The sequence below is a fragment of the Quercus suber genome, unplaced genomic scaffold (assembly GCF_002906115.3).
Source record: "Quercus suber isolate HL8 unplaced genomic scaffold, Cork oak 2.0 scaffold_150, whole genome shotgun sequence".
Lineage (NCBI taxonomy): Eukaryota > Viridiplantae > Streptophyta > Magnoliopsida > Fagales > Fagaceae > Quercus > Quercus suber.
Genome location: NW_027069611.1, coordinates 113,392 through 123,443, shown reverse-complemented (window position 1 = coordinate 123,443; position 10,052 = coordinate 113,392). Strand labels below are relative to the sequence as shown.

The window sequence follows — 10,052 nt, the reverse complement described above, 5'->3', positions numbered from 1 at the left end:
GAGTTTCAATGAAAAACTCGATTTTTAGAAAATCGAGTTATGTGAAATCAAACTTATAAAAAAAAAAAAAAAAAACAAAACAAAAAAAACATGGAACTCAAGTTCCATGTAAAATTTCTCACATTACTCGATTTTCATCAAATCGAGTTTTTCATTAGAACTCAATTATCTAAAAATTGAGTTTCAAAATAGGGACATTATGCTAGATAGTTTTAAAACATGGGCATTTTGCTACATCTTTTAGGTGAAAGGGGCAAATGCCCATTTTTGTCTGGTTTTGTTAGTAGTAGCTGTCACAACTCTACCTGGCTATTCCAGTGCGCCTCCCTTCACGCTTGAAACTGGATGAGTTACTATCATTATCATCAAAATCATCATCATAATGATGCGCTTGGTGAGATTTATTTGTAGTGGCGCAAAAGTTTTCAAGAAATGAACTGTTGCACTTTCTAATTTGCGTATTATTATTATTATTATTTTTTTTTTCGGGGGATGATTTCATGATTACAATAGAGAGCAGAAAATTTATCCTTAATGTTTCAATTGGAAACACTAAGAAAGGTTACAGTTGAGCTAGAAAGCTCTTTGCTTTTGTTTACTCATTAATGGGACAGTAGATAACCCACTTGTGTGCAAACCAAATGTTTTTTGTTGGCTGTTAAGTTTTGAATTGGCTTTGTAACTTTGAACAATCTACTTTACCGTTTAATTTTCCAAATCTAATATAATATATCCTCCTTTGCATGAAGAAAAGGAAACAAAAAAAAAAAAAAAAAAGAAAGCAAGAAGAGAAATATACTTTTTCACCATAAATTATTACCCTGATTGCATGCACTCCATGCTCTTAAATTATTAAAATGCATGATCAACCACCACCCCTCTCAATTTCAAAAATATGTTACAAGTTTTCTATTTTCCTATTAACTCTAATGGAATTTAGCATTGAAAAATCAATTCAGCCTCAACTGTCTATTTTGTAGAGATGGATGAACTGGTATTTTAATGCTAAATCCTGTTTAACTTGATAACAAACAAACGGTAAGAGAGACATTGAAATAGAGTTCTAATTTTGGGGGGTTATTTGTGCATTTCAATAGTTTAAGGGGTTAAGTGTGATCAGGGTAATAGTTTATAGTAGAAAAGTGTAATTTGCCCCCCAAAAAAGTTTTAAAGAAATTAAAAGAACTATATTTTCTTCAATTTTTATATGAAAAAAGCTAAGTATTGCTCATCACCACCTTCAACGAAATAAAAGTTCCTTTTTGTACTTTGCAAATAGGATCACTAATAAGAAGTGTCTGTTTGGCTAAAAGTCTCCTAGCTTTTAACTTTTAGTTTTTTGTTTCATATTTTTTTATTAAAAAAGAGTAATGTTATAGATACAAACTATTTTACAATATTTTTACAAACTGCTGATGTGGCAAATTCTTATTAGTTCTAATATGAGTCCATCACTAACATCACATTTTTACTTATAATAACTATTTGGAAAATACTAAAGGCAAATTCTTACTAGTTCTAATATGAGCCCATCACTAACATCACATTTTTACTTATAATAACTATTTGGAAAATACTAAAGGCAAATTCTTACTAGTTTTAATATGAGCTCATCACTAACATCACATTTTTACTTATAATAACTATTTGGAAAATACTAAAGCCACAACAACAGTTTGTAAAAATATTGTAAAATAGTTTGTGTCTGTAGCATTACTCTATTTTATTTTTGTTGACAAAAGAGCAATGATAATTACCAACTATAAAGTCAACATACAAATATTTAAAAATAATATTTGTATATTAATAACAAAAGATTGGTACAATTTCTTAGGTACTATAATTTAAATTGTCCAATCAATTAATCAATATTATTATATTTATTTATATATAAAAGCATGTATGGGAGAGTATGAGATTCTTCTCAGGCATATTCTTTATTTAGGCTTTCACCTCAGCAAAGATTATATTTATGTCAAAATAATAATTCAATGAATGTATAATGTGTCCATCGACTAAGTGCACTTATTAATTATTTATAGTAGTGCACTAATTATATATATAAAAAATAGTTTATCTATATTATATATATATATATATATATAATTAGTGCAGATGAGAGCTGGAGAGCATGGCCTCTTGACGGTCAAACTGCAGGGTAGGTTTCAAAGATATATAATTGTGGAAGCATGTTTGCTCACAATGAAAGTTTTTAGAACCACAAAAGTTAGTGCAGATTAAAGAAACTTTAATAAATGTCTCTCAATTCACTTATTCCTTTTCTCACTGGATCATAACCATGAAAAACCCTTTCAAGTTTCATGCAAGGATGCGGATCCAGTTTAAGACTAAAGCAGCAATGCCAAGTTGCCAACACAACTATATACCTTTCTTGACCACATAATGCCTAAAACAAGAATATGACGACTACATCCCTATTATTATTATTAGTAATAAGTGTAATGATAAAATGTTTAATTTTAAAGCACAAATTTTAATCAGAATATGGAATGCAGTTGCAGTAAGAGGTAAGCTTATTTCCTCCAAGATTAAATTAGCTTTAAGTAGTATGTTGACTGGTTGAAATGAACAAGAATGGTTTAAAACAAATTTGGGTTATATTTGTAGTTTTGTTCGTGCAATGTTTACATCAATCTATCCTTAACTTCTGTTGCAAATTTTTTTGAAAAATATAATGGTGATACAGGCAAAAACTAATTTTTTAATTACAAAGTTCCCTAAAATGTACTCGATAGAGGTTATGAGTGTAATACTTAAGAAAGAAACACGTTCTTCACTTTTATTAGGAATTTCTGTTTTGGCTAATTTTGTGTCAAATTTTCCTTGTGAACGCAAAATTTCCCTGCATTGAATTTCATTTGAGTTTTATTTGCATTAGAGATGATAGGATCTCAAGCCAAAATTTTGCTCAAGCAAAATGTTCATGTCAAGCAAATTGGCCAGTTTGAAAAAATTTGTTTTGCGGAGAGTTTCACTTTAAACTCTTCTGATTCTCAGTCAAGCGAGTTTTTGTACTTGAGAGAATTCAATTATTATTTTTCTCTATTGTTTCCATCTAATTACCTCTCTTTTATGTCTTATAAAACTTAAGAATTCACACCCTAATTGTAAGAAGTGAGAGGGGGCCACCTATTCCATTTGAGAGCAAACCATAGTTGCCTCTATCCCTTCACCCTCTCAAATTACCATACCTTGTGAGAGGAGATCAACCAAACACTCCCAATTACCCTTGTTCATCATGGATTGAGTGATTGGTGCATGTCCCAAAATTTTCAAATATTCTTCGCGTATCATTAGCTTGGATTTGTGGTTGGTGTCTCAACTTGCAGAATCAGCCTTAGGAAGAGAAAGGGTCAGTGCAGGCAATTGCTAGTGGAAGCGAGGAGTTCGAATACAAGTGCATATGTAAACTAGGAGGGTTTTTGTTAGTGTATTGTACTGTAACAATCTCTCTAGTGGTTTAATTGCTCTTTGTGATTGTCCATGGAATATGAAAATAGTTATCTAATGAATTGGTCTTAATTTTTCAATCAATTAGAATTTGATAGGAAGCAAATTTAGAGGTCTAAAGTGTTAATCCATTAATTCCATACATTGTTTTGTTTGGATTGTGATTTTTCAATTGTCACGAACATTGATAAATAAATAAATAAATAAATAAATATATATATATATATATATATAGACACACACACCGGGTGTAGCTAGAAGATTTTATTTAGGGGGGCCGAATTGTAGTATTGATATATTAAGCATAGTTCATATTGAATACAAAATTATTAACTTTGATATATTGTTATATTCTTGAATATTAATGAACATACAAAAATTATATAGTTTATTATAGACAAATACCAAAAAAAAAAAAAAAAATCCAATAAAAGAACATTTCACATCAAAATTATGCTCAACGATCTTTAATGGTGATAGACCAAGAATGTATTGACCCATTTTGGTAAATTAATTAATTAATTATCTAAGTGAATCAATTAGATTCAATTAGATGTAATAAGCATGATAGCACAAATAAATCACCAACTAAGTTAAATGCAGCGGAAAATAAATTTGACACAGGTGATTTGTTCACAAATGGGGAAAACCACTGAGGAAAAACTCTACCAGGTGAATTTAAGGTCACTACTCCTGAGAATCTATTATTATCAAAACAAGCGGTTACAAGTAAAAGGAATCCTAGTACTTAATACCAATCTGCAGTTGAACCCTTACCCCAATACCCAGTTGGACTTGTAATATAGTGACAATCTCTCCTTTTAATGCACGAATCCCAGTATGTGACTAACCAATGATGCATAGATCCCAGTGCGTGACTAACACACCAACTTGAGAAGAATTATTGGTTGCAAAGTTCTTTAATTCATCAACAATGAAGATCTGGAAGTTTCTTGGTCAGGAAACCCTTGGCGTAAAGACGCAGTAGCTTCTAGAGAGAATATGATGAACTAAGGCAAATTGTCTCCTGTCACAATATGCATGTATAATCACTTTGCATCAAGTTGCATCCTCTAAGATGACCCTTAAAGTAATCCTTATATGTGTCTAAGGTTGTGAGAAAAGAAACCCTACACAAATATACATAGATATTTGTGAAATCAGATCTAGAAATTTTAATTTCGTAATTCTCGATAGATATAGCTTTTGTCGAGCTACATCATTAAACCTTGATAGATATGATTTTGTTGAGCTATCTGTCGAGATTTAATGAACAACATTTCTTCACTTGTTTCTTGGTCAGATTTGCATAGTTTCAATACTAAACTTGAACACTTGTTTCTTGAAGTACTAAACATATCATAGATCTACCAAATTACAAGTAAAGTACGTTTTGTCAAAATTTAGCCAATTTACATGACATACATCTTTAACAATCTCACATATGTCCTAACAAATAGAATAAAGATAACAATACAAAAAAGTGAACAACAAAATCTTAAATACCCATATGCATGCGCACGTGCACACAGTGGCAAAAGAAAGAAACAAAATAATACTAATGGTAAAATAATAATGATGATTGATAAAAGAGAGAGAGAAGAAAATGCACTTGCATATTCACTTCTTTATAGAGTCAAGAAGATGATGTTGCACTAGGCCAAAAAATGGATTAATAGTTTTGGTTGAGATAGGAGTTTTTGTGTTGAGAAGAAAGAAAATGGGGCAATGGGCTGGCACTAGCAGTTACAACAAAGCTCCGCAGGTACCTAAAGATGATTTTTTTTTTTTTTTTTTTTTTAATTATGTTGGGAAATAGGTCAATAATGCTTGAGACTGAGTTATTACTCATTGGATTAATTATAAATTTTTTAGACAATTGAGAAGATCAACTGTTAGTCATTATCCTTTGGACTAACTATAAATCTTAGGAATAATTGGGGTGGATAGGTAATAAAGTTTTGGACAAATGAGGAGATCACCTAGAAATCCGTTGGACTAACTAAAAATCTTATAAATAATTGGGGGGGGGGGGGGGGGGGGGTAATGTAGCTCCACCCCAATATATATATATATATATATATATTCAAGTTACACTTAGTATAATTTTAAGCAATATTACATCATTTAATAACTTGTTATTGAATTCATATTTTGAAAATCCAACCGTTAGATTACATGCTCTATATGTTTTTAACATGCATACCAGTTTTCATGGCAATCAAATATAATTTACTAATCGATCTATAAACTCATATTTTATGCATTATTTTAAACTACAAAAACTTGAATTTAAATAATTGATTGATGACATGACTATTGATTTTTAATTATCTTTAAATTTTGTAAGCATGAAGAATATATGAAGATAATATAATTTAACGGTGGATCTGTCAAAATTTACATCCAATTAAAAAGTATTAAGTGGTGTAGTATTGCTTAAAGTTACACACACACACACACACACACACACATATATATATAAGATTATTTGATACTCCAAAGTTATTTAATGCAAAAATGTTACTTAGATTGAAAAATCATTTGAAAAAAAGTTAAATTTTTATTAGATAGTTTGTTATTATCAGTATCAACTATCATATGGTTCTTTCCTCTGTAAAAAAAGGAAAAAAAAGAAAAAGCATTATGTGGTTTTTCTATTAAAATAAAAAAGTATCATGCAGTTGTATTTTTTGAATGATAAAATTTAGTTACAAAATTATTATAACGTTAGGTTACTATCTTACTTAATATTTTTTAAGTCATCAATAAATTGATAAATTACAATATTTTGTAATTTAAAAATATGTATAAAATATAAGTTTATAAATTATATAGTAAATAATATCCAATTGACATAAATTTTGACAAATATAAAGGAAAGGACAAAGTTTAGCTACAAAATTGATTGTAACCTTAGGCTACAAACTCACTCAATATCTTTTTATTGAAGGTGAATTTTGACAAATCCACCATTAGATTGGATCTTCTTCTTATATTCTTCATGTTTGCAAAATTTCAAAAAAATTAAAGATCAATAGCTATGTCATCAATAAATTTTTAAATTGCAAGTTTTTGTAATTTAAAATTATACATAAAATATAAGATTATAGATTATATAGTAAATGATATCCGATTGATACAAAAATTAACATGTGCATTAAGAACGTAAAGAACATGTAATTCAACGGTTAGATTTTCAAAATATGCAGTAATATTTATTTTATTGAGTGAGTTTGTAGTCTAATAAGACTCTACAACCAATTTTGTAACTAAATTTTGTTAGAGAAAATAAAAATGTTTTTTATTTTAAGAGAGTGACAGGGAAAAAAAAAAAAAAACGATGGGTCTTATAGATGATGGGTTATTCCTTTCACTTTCCGTAGTAGTAGAAGTTAAGAACCCATTCCCGCCTCTCTGTCCCGCCTTTGATAATATCAACTCTTTCACCCACGTCTGTTGCAGTTGCAGTTGCAGTTGCAGGTATCTCTTTCTCTCTTTCTGTCTCATTTTCATAGGATTTTCTTTTCCTTTAATAAATCAATAATCATGTTTAGCTGTTGGGGCCCTCTGTATCATTAATTTATTCTCTCTCTCTCTCTCTCTCTCTCTGCATCTACATTGTATACGCTCCTTGCCTCACTTTTTATTTTTGTGGGGGTGTTCCTGTAAGTTAAATTCCCCACTTTCCTTATAATATACCATGCTTCGGGGGCATCTGACATCTCTCTCTCTCTCACAGGTGAGTCTCACGTAATCAAATTTTCATATTGTGGTCCCAAACAAGATAAAATCTGTTAGAATAATTTTTAAATGATTGTAAATTACAGAAACCACCCTTAAGCTTGGAGCTTTGAGAGGATGACAATCTCCCACAAAATTTAAGGGAAATGATCCATCCCTTGAGGTTCAGTGGAAATTAACACATTAGTCCTTCCATTAATAATCGTAATGAAATATTTCAAAATTTGAAAACTTGGTGAAGAGTGTGTAGTACTATAAGAATTGGGTAGGGAAGGAGAGAATTACTAGAGGTAGTTGGATTTGTGGACCTGCTTGCAGAGTTGGAGTTGCTGCTGGAAGTGTTTTTGGGAAGATTGGTGACAAGGAATGATAAAATGTAACCAAAAGAGCATTCATTGACCATGTTTAGATGGTTAGGGCTTAGCCAATGGAATCTTTTTAAAATTTGGAATATTCTGCTACTGTTATTAATGGAATGATGGTGTGTTGATTTCCTCCAAATTGTGAGGGGAGTGTCATTTCCCATCACCTAGGTTTTTGTAATTTATCCAATGATTAAGTTCATCATTTCCTAACATCTTAAGTTGTTGACAAAATTGATAATTTATCATGATATCAGAGCAAGTGACCCTAAATTTGAATCTTCTCGTTAAGAGCTTTGTAACTCAACTAGTACCTCTTACTGTTTCCAGTGAAGACGTCTAGAATTCCAATCCCCCTTCCCCAACTATTGAAATTTCCACACACACACACACACACACACACAAAAGTTTTAATCATTTCTTTGCTTGACCTCTTATTTAAATTTAAAAAATTCATGTGTTGGGTCTCGCATATTAAGTAGGAGTTTGGGATCACACATGAGGGGGGTGTTACGCTTTGTAATTTATCAGGATCCACCATCTCAGGTTGGTACATCAGGATTTGATTCCCCTTGGGTGTGTGAGTAAATTTACCAAGAAAAAGAAAAATATTAGGATTGTGATGCTCATTGATACATATCCACTAGCACTAAACATGCATTGAGTTATTCTAGAATTTCTAGAATAACTTCGTTGTAAAGTTCTTATAATCATAATCATTTATTGATAAATGGATGATTTAGATTTTGCTACATTATTAATAACTTAAATAGATGCTTAATAATCAAATAATCGATTACTCACAGCTTTAGCTGAAATGATTTCAGGATCAGGACTACACAGCAATGGAAAAGAATGAAAAACAAAGGAATAGATCATTGTCAAACCTATCGCTGGATCTCATAGGAAGCATACTGTCCAGACTTCCTGTCAAGTTTCTTCTACAATTGAAATGTGTTTGCAGGGCCTGGCGTGATCTCATTTCCAATCCCAAATTTGCCAAATATCACCTCAAACATTTCATCATCCAGGAGAAGCTCATGCTCATGGAGCGCTTATGTTATCTGGTGCACTATGATAGGCTGAACAGTGTGGTAGAGGAGCTTCATTTTCCTGTTACCCCTAGTTCTATCTATGCCTATTTTAACATTGTTGGATCTTGTAATGGTTTGCTATTAATAAATCCTTAAAACAATGCCTTGGTTTTGTGGAATCCATCCACTAGAGAGTCAAGGGAGCTGCCAGAATCACCCATCGAGTTCCCCACTCATTCTCGTAAATGCTTGTCTACTGTATATGGGTTTGGTTATGATTCCTTCGCTGATGATTACAAACTGGTTCGAGTGGTTGCATTTGCTACTGAAAGGTTTGAAACAGAAGTGAAACTGTATTCTTTGGGAACCAATTCCTGGAAACGGATTGAGGACTTCCCATACAGTGTTCCCAACAAATCTGATGGGATATTTGTGAATGGAGCTCTTCCCTGGTTGGTATATTTGGAGAATGATTTAGTTTGCCCGTATTTTGTCTCTTATCTTGATCTGGCTGAGGAGAAATATGGTTGGCTGGAATTGCCTGATTATGAATCTGGTCAATCAGTTTGTGATATTGGGGTTTTGGGAGGATGCCTACATATGTAACAATATGTCAGTGACATTATTTTTGAGGTGTGGTCTATGAGAGAATATGGAACAATTGAGTCATGGACTAAATTTTCCATCATTGTCCCACATATGACGGGACTTGAGAATTTTGTTCATGTGAGGCCTTTGTGTTTAACAGAAAATGGTCAAATAATATTGTGGGTAGGCAGAAAGAAACTAGTTATGTACAATCCAAAAGAAGAAATGTTCAGGTATTTACGGTTTCATGGCTTGTTAGAGAATTCTGTTGTAGGGACCTATGTTGAGAGGCTTGTTTCGCCTTACAATTTCGATGTTCCTGGGGGGCAGTATCATGCAGAATGGTAGCAAGAAAAAAGAATGATTAGAATGGGTAAGATAGACTATATAGTTTGATCATTTTCCTTATCTATTTATATGTTTATTCACTCTATTTAGTCTCTGCTATTTAAACATAGAGTGAAATCTTGAGGAAGAAAGGATTTGAAGGTATCATATCAAGCAAATCCTTTATTTTGTATATTAAGGGTATAATGGCATATTAACTTTGAATTTGATGAATGAGGCTTGGGTATACGCTATTCAGCCTAGCATATTCCAAACTGAGTCAGTGAGGATGAATAATAAAGGAAGAAAAGAATGTGCTATCAAAGCTCTAACCATGGAAGCTACTGAGTGTAACTGTTTTTTCTATGGTTTTATATTCATTCTAAAAAATGACACTTCAAATTCTATTTACTTCAGTCGTGCAATGTTTTTTGTTGATTTCCTTTCATTCATCTCTCTCTCTGCCTACTTGTCGAAGTTATGCGTGTGCATGTGTTTGTTTTTGTGTAATGCACTATCATTCATC

General features: G+C 31.6%; 1 pseudogene; it reads left to right on the top strand.

Moving 5' to 3' along the window:
* The first annotated feature begins 6,865 nt into the window (after positions 1-6,865).
* Positions 6,866-9,360, top strand: LOC111984541 (F-box protein CPR1-like; annotated as a pseudogene).
* The last annotated feature ends 692 nt before the right edge of the window (positions 9,361-10,052 follow it).